The sequence below is a fragment of the Ornithorhynchus anatinus genome, chromosome 3, assembly GCF_004115215.2.
Source record: "Ornithorhynchus anatinus isolate Pmale09 chromosome 3, mOrnAna1.pri.v4, whole genome shotgun sequence".
Classification (NCBI taxonomy): domain Eukaryota; kingdom Metazoa; phylum Chordata; class Mammalia; order Monotremata; family Ornithorhynchidae; genus Ornithorhynchus; species Ornithorhynchus anatinus.
Genome location: NC_041730.1, coordinates 87,712,883 through 87,724,674, shown reverse-complemented (window position 1 = coordinate 87,724,674; position 11,792 = coordinate 87,712,883).

Here is an 11,792-nt window from a genome sequence, read left to right as displayed (position 1 = left end):
TTAACCACTGGATCTTCACTCCACCCTCAGCCCCGCATCTCTTATGTACATAGCCATATACTGCCTATTTCCCCTATCTGTAATTTATTTTAATGTCTGTCTCCCCCTCTAAATGGCAAACTCTACGGGATTGTTGAATAAATCAATCAGTCAATGGTATTTATTAAGAGCGCGGGCTTGGGAGTCAGAGGTCACAGGTTCTAATCCCGGCTCTGCCGCTAGTCAGCTGTGTGACCTTGTGCCAGTCACTTAACTTCTCTGTGTCTCAGTTACCTCATCTGTAAAATGGGGATTAAAACTGTGAGCCCCACGTGAGAAGCCCCACGTGAGACAACCTGATCACCTTGTATCCCCCAGCGCTTAGAACAGTGCTTTGCACATAGTAAGCACTTAACAAATACCACAGTTTATTTACCATATGCAGAAAACTATACTAAGCACTTGGGAGAGCACGATACAATAGATGGTAGACATGTTCCCTGCCCACAATGAGCTGACAGTCTAGAGGACCATGACTATCAACTTTGTGATATGGTACTTTCCCAGTAATCCTAAATCTGCCACTTTCCTTCTGTGTGACCTTGGGCAAGACACTAAATTTATCTGTGCTATAATTTCCTTACCTGTAAAATGAGGATTGAATCATTTTTCTCCCTCCCCCTTAGACTGTGAGCCCACTATAAGACAGGGGCTGTGTCTGACTTGATGATCTTATATCTGCCTCAGTGCTTAGTACATTTGCTAGGCACAAAGTAAGTGCTTAACAAATGCCACAATTATTATTATTATTATTATTAGGCTGAATCTTCAGGAACATTAACTCTCCATCAAGTCAAACTCTGCCTATTTTTAGGGGAAGAAATCAAGGCCCAGAAACATGGACCAAAGTAAACTGACTGTGGCGTCAGGAGACTAAAGCAGAGAAGGAGTGTGGTCTAATGGAAAGAGCTCGGGCCTGGGAGTTAGAGGACCTGGGTTCTAATTCTGGCTCTGCCACTTGGCTGCTGTAACCTGGGGCAAGTCACTTCTCTGTGCCTCAGTTCCCTCATCTGCAAAATGGGGATTCATTACCTGTCCCCCTCATACTTAGCCTGGGAGCCTTATGTGGGGCTTGATTATCTTATAGCTACTCCAGAGTTTAGTATAGTGCTCAGCACATAGTAAGTACTTAACAAATACAATAACAATATAATAATAATAATAATAATGATGATCTCACCTTCCCCCTACTAGCCCCTGAGCTTGAGATGAGAAGGGAAAGGGGTGCCCATTTCTCATTTCTACCAGGGAACATAACTTTCCTCTTTATGTGAATCATGAGCGGTAATAGAGTGTAAGCTTGTTGTGGGCAGAAAGCTTGTCTACCGGCTGTGTTGTTTTGTACTCTCCCAAGCGCTCAGTACACTGCACACAGTAACTACTCAGTAAATAACGTTGATAGAGTGTTAGAGTTGTGACACAGAATTGTGACACAGGGAAAGAGGCAGGGTGAACCGTGTCCATTTCTGCCTCAGCACTTAGTACCGCAGTCAGTTGTGCTCAATAAGTAGCACTGTTTGGGCGGGAGGAGCCAGAATGGCTTGAAACCCTGTTCCGGCTCTTCCCTCCGACTGCTTCCCGGCCCCCCTCTCTTTCAGCCCCCACTGCCTGGGCTGGTCTTGATCACGGGAGGCCGTCTGTCCACCAGGCCCTCTTGGCACAAGGAGAACTCCTCACGCCCCCAGTCCGGCCGAACCGTGATGTGCCGAGCTCGTGGGTCTGTTCTACTTCAAAATTACTATCATCTGGTTGGCAGCGCCGGGTGGAATCTAAATCCCCTAAAACACAAACCAATCCCTCGGTCACTGAGAAATCAAGGAAAAACAAGTCTTTATTTTTAAACAGCTTAGGCACCGATATCAGCCGGGCCTTCCAGCTCTGGGGACTGCCGCCTCCGACCTTGAACCAGCCGCTAATAGACACGGGCTGTTTCCGGACAGGCTCTTCCTGGCATCCTGTTCACCGATGAGCTGCTGAAGAGCCGACCCCGCGTCCCCGGATGGGGTGGGCGGTCCTTGCAAGCGACTGTTCGGTGGGCAAGGGCAGATCGAGAGAAAGCGGGTGGGGAGGGCTTTGGGCCAGTCAGTCCTGAAGAACTGCACCCATGTTCTCGGCAGAGGCGGCCTCTCTCCGAGTGGTGGGTCAGCGGTTCCGGGATCTTCACTCCCTCCCCAACCCCTTTGCCCAAACAGGGTGTGGGTTTGGGTGTGTCGATCCGCCACACGCTTTCTGCAAAGGAATGGCAAGGGCCTGAACCAGGAGGTAATGGGTAGGGGAATGGAATCGGTCAATCAATCAAATTTACTGAGTGCTTACTGGGTGCAGATCACTGTCTTTAGCACTTGGGAGAGTCCAGTATAATTTTCATTCTTTCAATCATTCAATAAATCATATTTCTTGAGCGCTAACTGTGTCTAGAGCGCTCTACTAAGCGCTTGGGAGGGTACTATATAATAAACAGACACATTCCCTGCCCACAGTGAGCTAGAAGTCTAGAGATGAGCTTACAGTCTAGAGTATAAAACAGAGTTGATAGATGTGTTGCCTGCCCACAGTGGAAATAGAAAGGATATGGCAACTGTCAGAAGAGCAGCCATAGAACTCTACCTCTAAAGGGGTCCCCAAACATGTGGAGGTGTAGATAAATTATATGAAATTAGCAAGCAATCTTTTGTCTCCTGATTCTCCCCCCTGACTGGATAAGAGAAACAGCGTGGCCGTGGAAAGAGCACGGCCTAGCGCAAAGAACACGGGCTTGAGAGTTAGAGGACCTGCGTTCTAATCCTGGCTCTGACACCTGTCTGCTTTGTGACCTTGTGTCACTTCATTTCTCTGTTCCTCAGTCACCTCTTCTGTAAAATGGGGATTAAGACTGGGAGTTCCGTGTGGGACATGGACCGTGTCCAGCTGATTATCTGTGCCTGGCACACGGTAAGTACTTAGCAAATACCATTACATAAGAAAAAAGCCCTTGAGAGAGCCTCACTGGAGACCACTGCTCCTTGCCAACACCTCCATGCAAGGTTTTATTGGAGAACTGCGAGGGAGAATAGACCATTCCCTTCAAAAGGACAAACAAATGATGGAAAAATCTGAGAGGGGACAGACCCATCTCCTTAAGGTCACACCTTGAGGTAAGAGGAAAAGGAAACATGACAGAAGAGAGAGAGAGAATGGGAATGAGTCTGGAGAGAGCAGATGGAGAGAGCATAGGCCTGGGATTCAGAGGACTTAGATTCTAATTCCACCTCTTATCTGCTGTATGAGCTGGGGCACATCACAAAACTTCTCTGTGACTCAGTTTCCTCATCTGTCAGATGGGGATGAAATACCAGTTCTTCCTCCCTTTTCAACTGTGAGCCCCAGGTGGGACAGGGAGAGTGTCTGGTTTGATTATATTGCTTCTACCCCAGTGCTCTGAAAAGTGCTTGGCCCATAATAGCCATAGTAATTTTTAAGCACTATCATTATAACCATTATTATTGTTGTTGTTATACTTATTGTTATCATTACGAACTTGTTGCCAGATGGCAGAGAAGATAGGACTATGTGGAAAAATTGGAAGCTTTTTCATGTGGTATGTGTTAAGAGCTTACTACAAACTGGGCACTGTACTAAACTCTGGGGTAGATACGAGATAATCAGCTTTAACCCCCACTTTACAGACGAGGTAACTGAGGCACAGAGAAGTTAAGTGACTTGCCCAGGGTCTCAAAACAGACACGTGGTGGAGCCAGAATTAGAACTCGGGTCCTCTGCCTCCCAGGCCCGTGCTCTTTAGGGTATCTTTAAATCAAGGCATCCCTCACCTCTACCGATCGTGACAGTTATCATGAGCTCTGAGCCCCAGAGTTTGAGCCAGACCAGAGGAGCTACAGCTTGGGGTCGCTTTGGATACTTTATTACCTTTCCTTCACTGTTATTCTCCGTCTCACATTTTCAGCCCCGGGTGCTTTATTCTCCTTTTATGAGGTTGTCTCTGAATCCTTATGTGCTCGTGTTGCCGGCTGGCCCTGCCGCTCCTCTCGGAAGCCCGTTCCCAAACGCCAATCGAGACCCGCCTGGCCTCGCAGGTTCGGCCCGCCTCTCCTCCCCGGAGCCGGGAGAGGCCGGAGCTCGCTTCCCTGCCTCCCCTCCTCTCCCACACATGGTTCGCATTATTCGGGGCTTTGAACAGGAAGACTGGGGTCTGTGGAATATTTCTGCTCCATTAAGTCACGCAGGTCAGGCCTGAAACGTTTAGAGAGGAGACAGATCAAGGCGGCCCCATCCGGTCATCCCCTCCCTGCCCCGCTCCGAGGGCCCCGGGCCCTTCCAGCAGGGGGCAGACAGATGCTGCCACTGCTTGGGAGGAGACCCCGGAGGAGCTGAGGACAAGAAGCCTGGAATTTGTGGGGGAGAAAGTTCCCGGTCCTTTGGAAGTGGCAGGCGAGCGGAAGAACCCACTCCTGGCCCTCGTGTTCCCGGCCTGCTGTGTGACCTTTCCCTGTCCCTTTCCCACTCTGGGTCTCCATTCCTTCTGAGAAATGTTGATTAAAAACACTTGCCTCTGCTATTGGCGGCCATCTCCCAGGGAGAGTGGGCCATCTGTGAGAGCTTTGGGGAGAAAATGCTCTCTGTAAATGCAAACCCGCTCTAAGACTCCGAAGGAAAGGAAAAGAAGCAAGTCCAGACCGCTGATCTGCAGAACTCGTGATTGAATTATCTCTAACGCGATTGTGCGGACAAACTTTTTCACCCACGTTCTCCCACCTGGCAGTGGAACTTTACGGAACTAGGCGACGTCGGATCGCCACATGCTGGGTTGTGGTGCGCTTCGCTTGCCTGATTTCGGTTGGGCCCCGTCTCTTTTCTTTCTGGGCCGGGACCCCGGCTGGTCTGTCGGTTCATCCCCGAAGCCTCCTTCGATGCTTTCTCTAGGCCGTGAGGCAAGGCCAAGGGATGTGATACACCATCGCGTCTATCTCGCCTCCCACCTCTCGCCCGCGTCCTGCCTCTGGCCCAGAACGCCCTCCCTCTTCATTTCCGACAGACAATTACTCTCCCCTCCTTATCGAAGGCGTATCCCCTCCAAGAGGCCTTCCCTGACTAAGTTCTCTTCTCCTTTTCTTCAGCTTCCTTCTGCATCACCCTAACTTGCTCCCTTTCTTCACCCCCCTCCCCCAGCCCCACAGCACCTATGTACATATCTGTAACTTTATATTAAAGTCTGTCTCCCCACCCCAGACTGTAAGCTCACTGTGGATAGGGAATGTGTCAGTTCTATTATTATATTGTACTCTCCCAAGCGCTTAGTACAGTGCTTTGCACACAGTAAGTGCTCAATAAATAAGACTGACTGGCCTGTCGAGCCAGGCCTGGATTGTGCATGCCCATTCTGATCAGCGTCTGCTGGGACCCTACCTTGCCAGGGCCCAGCACTCTGCCCTGAGGGAAGAGCTCATTCATTCATTCAATCAATCAATCAATCAATCAATCAATCAATCAATCAATCGTATTTATTGAGCTCTTACTTTGTCCTGGCCCAGGCCCCTGTGCTAGTCCTGAGGAGAAGGTGAGATGTGTGATGGTAGAGAGTGGGGGATTCGGAAGAGCCTCATCTCTGTCTTTCTTTCTTTCTTTCTTTCTTTCTTTCTTTCTTTCTTTCTTTCTTTCTTTCTTTCTTTCTTTCTTTCTTTCTTTCTTTCTTTCTTTCTCTTTCTTTCTTTTTCTTCCTTCCTTCCTTCCTTCCTTCCTTCCTTCCTTCCTTCCTTCCTTCCTTCCTTCCTTCCTTCCTTCCTTCCTTCCTTCCTTCCTTCCTTCCTTCCTTCCTTCCTCCTTCCTTCCTTCCTTCCTTCCTTCCTTCCATCCTTCCTTCCTTCCTTCCTTCCTTCCTTCCTTCCTTCCTTCCTTCCTTCCTTCCTTCCTTCCTTCCTTCCTTCCTTCCTTCTTTCTCTCTCTCTCTTTTCTTTCTTTCTTTATTTCATTCATTCAGTTGTATTTATTGAGTGCTTACTGTGTGCAGAGCATTGTACTAAGCGCTTGGAATGTACAATTCGGCAACAGAGACAATCCCTGCCCAACAACGGACTCACAGTCTAAAAGGGGGAGACAGACAGCAAAACAAAACAAAACAAGTAGACAGGCAAATAATAATTATGGTATTTGTTAAGCGCTTACTATGTGCCAAGCATTGTTCTAAGCACTGGGGTAAATACCAGGGAATTAGGCTATTCCACATGGGGCTCACACTCTTAATCCCCATTTTACAGATGAGGTAACTGAAGACCCAGAGAAGTGAAGTACAATCGTATTTATTGAGCGCTTACTGTGTACTTTACTACGCGCTTGGAATGTACAGTTAGGCAACAGAGACGATCCCTGCCCAACAAGGGGCTCACAGTCTAAAAGGGGGGGACAGACAGCAAAACAAAACAAGTAGACAGGCATCAATACCATCAAAATAGGTAAATAGAATCATCGATATATACACATCACTAATAAAATAGAGTAATAAATAATATATACAAATAAGCACAAGTCTCTTGCACCCAGGGGGCCAGCCGGGGCTCCTGCCTTGGTCCAAAGACTCGGCGGCTGAGGCATCCCGAGGTCTCCCTGGGGCGAGGGAACCTTAGGAGAGGAAACCAAAGTGCCTTCATCATCTCCCCGTGGTCTGTGGAGTGGACCCTCTGCCCCGTGGCATTACTGGTGGTACCACTCAACCAGTCAGAAATTCAACTAGGCAAACCTTTAAGGGAAAATAGGCCCTCCAAGAAAGCAACACACATCTGCTGCCTAGGACTGTTGGCCCTCCTCTCGTTGACTGATGAGGCAAAAATGGAGGATCAGAGGGAGAATAATGTATTTTCTCTCTTTTCTTTCACCCAATTTCTTTCTTCTTTAATCTCTGTTCCCGCATCTCTTCTCCTCAAGCCCTCCCCAACTGCCCCAAGCACGCACGCCATTGCTCAATTTTCCATTCCTTTCATCTTCTCCACTGGTCTTTACTCTTGGTGTTTCCCCCTTCTCCCCATCCTTCCCTTCCCTCGTGCCCAATATGCCCAGACTCTTGGGAATTTGGGGAACTAATAATCCAACTCTCCTATGGGAACTAAATTCCCATCGCACGCTTCCTGAAAACATTTTCTTTCCTTTCCGGTATTTTTTTCCTCTCCTTTCCTCCCTCTCGCCCATTTCTTCCTCCTCCTTTTCTCGTACTTCTTCCCTTCCTCCTCCTCCTCCTCCTCCTAAATCAGCTGACCCTAGGCAATGTGAGACAGGATGTTGGTGGAGAACTAGCCTCACTCCCTTTGTCCATGCTCATTCCGCCCCCAATCCTATCACGCACCTCTCCCTGGTGTCTCGGTGCCACAAAAACATCCGGACTTCACTCTGGGTTGGGAGAAATATGCCAGGCTCTGACCACTGATCCAAAATAAACCCCTTGGGTCGGCTCCCTCTCTTCAGGCTCCGAGTAATTGCTGGGTAGAACGTGGGCAGTGGAATGGAGGCCAAGAGAGGCAATGAAGCCGCTTTGAGTGGATGCCTAAAGGGAAAGAAAACCGTGTACTAGGAACTGAATAGAGTACACGGTGATGGCTTTGGAAATGTCAATAAACGTGAGAAGAGTCAACCGGAGAAAGGCCGATCAGTTGGTGGTATTTATTGATTGCCTACTGAGCGCTAAGTCCTCGGGAGAGTATAGCAGAAGCTTGACGCGAGTTACATGACCCAAATTATTTACAAATATTAGGTACTAGGGGATAGAACAGGAAGTTGTTCGACTCTATCAGGACAAATAGTAGGATAAGTCATCGAATAAATCAATGAAGAGCCAAATAAAACGGCACACGGACTGAGGAGGGGAAGAGAATGTATGGCTGCCGAGAGGGGGCCGCGGAGCCGACATCGAAACACCAAATGCAAGACAGAGCCGATGGGCTATTTAACCAGGTGCGGGGGCCGGGCAGGCGGCCGCCTGCGCTTCCCCGAGCCGTCAGGCCCGAAACCCGAATGGAACGCCAGACGAAGCCCCTCGGCCAGAAGCGGCCCTCCAGCCGCCCGCCTGAGAATGTGGAGCCTTTTCAAGTAAATAAATCTGCGGATGAATCACACACAAGACTCCCCCACCGTGAAGCCTACTGATTGACACTCGATGCTAGCGGGGGCCTCCGCTCACCCCCCGGTGACCTTTAGAAAATATCCCGCGGAGCGGTGTTTCTCTGACCTCTGACCCCTGGTCCTGTTTCTTCAAGACGTCAGTCGGTGAGCCTCCCGTCCCCCGCTTCTCAGTGAGGTGTAGGTCCCTGATCCAGCTCTTTGGGTATGGGCAGGTTGTGGGGGGGGGGGGGACTGCCCTCTTTGGGAGAGGAAGCAGCTGTAGGGGCAGGAAGCAGCTGGGCCGGGCAGTAGCTCCTGCTCCATCTTGATTGACTGTCGTGGAGGAACTCGGCTATGTAAGAGGTGGATGGAGGGAGTTATCCGTGACCCAACCCCCTCTGCTCTGGAGCTTCAGCCTTGTTGCAGCTCAATCATATTTAGCCAGCATTTATTGTGTGCAAAACACTGCACTGAGCACTTGGGAGCGTATAGTGTAACCATAAAATGGACACATTCCCTGCCCACAGTGAGCTTTTAGTCTAGAGGAGAGCGCTTGGGAGCGTACAGTATAACAATAAAATGGACACATTCCCTGCCCGCAATGTGCTTATAGTCTAGAGGAGAGCGCTTGGGAGCGTACCATATAACAATAAAATGGACACATTCCCTGCCCACAATGAGCTTGTAGTCTAGAGGAGAGCGCTTGGGAGCGTACGATATAACAATAAAATGGACACATTCCCTGCCCACAATGAGCTTATAGTCTAGAGGAGAGCATTTGGGAGCATACGATATAACAATAAAATGGACACATTCCCTGCCCACAATGAGCTTATAGTCTAGAGGAGAGCGCTTGGGAGCGTATAGTATAACCATAAAATGGACACATTCCCTGCCCACAGTGAACTTATAGTCCAGAGGAGACTTTAAAGGTTGGCAACCACTTTAAGAGCCCAGAACGGCAGGGCTGAGGTCTTACACCTTCTTCCGTGGCCCGGCAAGAAGGCAGAAACGAGAGAGGCCTTCCCCAGCTGAGCCCTCACTTGCCCTACTCCTCTCCCTGCTACGTCACCCTTATTCGCCACACCATCAGCCCAACAGCACTTCTGTACATATCTGTAATTTATTTGAAAGTATCTCCCCATCTAGACTCTAAGTTCCTTATGGAAAGGGAACGTGTCTCCCAATTGTGTTTTACTGTACTGTCCCAAGTAAAGCAGCGTGGCTCAGTGGAAAGAGCCCGGGCTTGGGAGTCCGAGGTCGTGGGTTCTAATTCCGGCTCCGCCACCTGTCTGCTGTGTGACCTTGGGCAAGTCACTTCATTTCTCTGTGCCTCAGTTACCTCATCTGTCAAAATGGGGATTAAAATTGGGAGCCCCGTGTCGGACAACCTGATTTTCCTGCATCCACCCCAGCACTTAGGACAGTGCTCTGCACCTAGTAAGCGCTTAACAAATGCCATAATAATTATTATTATTAAAGTGCTCTGCAGACATTAAGCACTCAATAAATACCATCGATCGGTTGACACGGTTCAGCCCCGAAGGATGTAATCTCCACCTCCCCTGGCTGGGTGTTGGATCCGGGCTTCGTAACAGACCTTCAGCCTCCAAACATCTCCAGGCAGTGGAAAAAGGAGGGAGACTGGAGGGGTGATACATCTCCAAGAAAGAACTGCCCTTCGACTGGAAACTCCTTGAGCATAGGGTTCATTGTCTGTCACTCTACTGAACTGTAGTCTCCCAAACACTTAGTACACTGCTCTGTACACAGTAAGCGCTCAGTACATAGCACCGATTGTTTAGTTGTCCCCCGACACCGCCGCAACCCATTCCCGTTCTCCCTCCCTCCTGGGGAGGGAGAGGTGCAAGACAGTCAGATCCCTAACTAGTTTTCCTTTCCTGCCACAGGTATCTTTTTGGGGGGCAACTGTTCCCCCAGTGACAAATTGTGGGAACTATTAAGGTCACATCTCCTCCACAAGCCTTCCCCGATAATCCCTCTTTTCCCCGGGTCCTGCTTTGACTATGCACTTGGATCTGTGACCGCTGGGCATTTGATATTCCCCCCACCTTCAAACAATCATAATAATAATGTTGGTATTTGTTAAGCGCTTACTATGTGCAGAGCACTGTTCTAAGCGCTGGGGTGGATACAGGGTAATCAGGTTGTCCCATGTGAGGCTCACAGTTAATCCTCATTTTACAGATGAGGTCACTGAGGCACAGAGAAGTGAAGTGACTTGCCCACAGTCTCAAAGCTGACAAGTGGCAGAGCTGGGATTCGAACCCATGACCTCTGACTCCCAAGCCCGGGCTCTTCCACTGAGCAACGCTGCTTACAACACTTAGGTCTGAAACTTTAAATGATATATTATAAATACTATAAATTACTTATATTAATATCTGTTTCTGCCTCTAGACTGTAAACTCACTGGAGGCTGGGAAAACGTCTCCAAACTCTGTTGTACTGTACTCCCCCAAGCGCTTAGTACAGTGATCTGCACATAGTGAGCACTCAATAAATACCATTTAAAAAAAAAAAACTGGATTCTGCTCATAGATGGACCTCAGTATCGTGGGCCAGATTGATTGCTAATAACTGTGGTATTTGTTAAGCGCTCGGTTTGTGCCAAGCGCTGCAGAGAAGCGACGTGGTCTAGTGGCAAGAGCCCGGGCTTGAGAGTCAGAGGTCATGGGTTCTAATTCCGGCTCTGCCACCCGTCTGCTGTGTGACCTTGGACAAGCCACTTCACTTCTCTGGGCCTCAGTTACCTCATCTGTAAAATGGGGAGGAAGACTGTGAGCCTCACATGGGACAACCTGATTACCCTGTATCTACCCCGGCGCTTAGAACGGTGCTCTGCACATAGTAAGCGCTTAACAAATACCAACAGTATTGTAGTGAGCGTTTAAGCAATACTATGATTACTCCCATTAGAGGAAATGTGTCTGTTATATTGTTATACTGTACTCTCCCAAGTACTTAATGCAGTGCTCTGCACACAGTAAGCACTCAATAAATATGATCGACTGACCGATTACTACGACTATTAATAATAATAACGATGATTATGGCAGAGATCTAAATCCCAGGGGCCTATACAGAGCAACTTGAGACCACCACTCTCCCCATCTTCAAAGCATTACCCAAATCAGATCTCCTTCAAGAACCAAACCTTTGACCAGCCACAGAGATAGGATAAATAGGCTTTGGAATATTTCGTTATCTGATGATATCCCCTCGGTCAAATTCTCTTCTGTTATCTGATCACACCAATAATGAAGCTATAATGAAGCTATCCGTCCATACGGGAATTATGAGAGGATGAACCCCGAGCTACTTAATAATAATAATAATAATAATGTCGGTATTTGTTAAGCACTTATTATGTGCAGAGCACTGTTCTAAGCGCAGGGGGAGATACAGGGTCATCAGGTTGTCCCACGTGAGGCTCACAGTCTTCATCCCCATTTTCCAGATGAGGTCACTGAGGCACCGAGAAGTGAAGTGACTCGCCCACAGTCACACAGCTGCCGAGGGGCAGAGCCGGGATTCGAACCCGTGACCTCTGACTCCCAAGCCCATGCTCTTTCCACTGAGCCACGCTGCTTCTCTGTGGTACAGTGCTCTGCACACAGTAAGCGCTCAATAAATACAATTGAATGAAT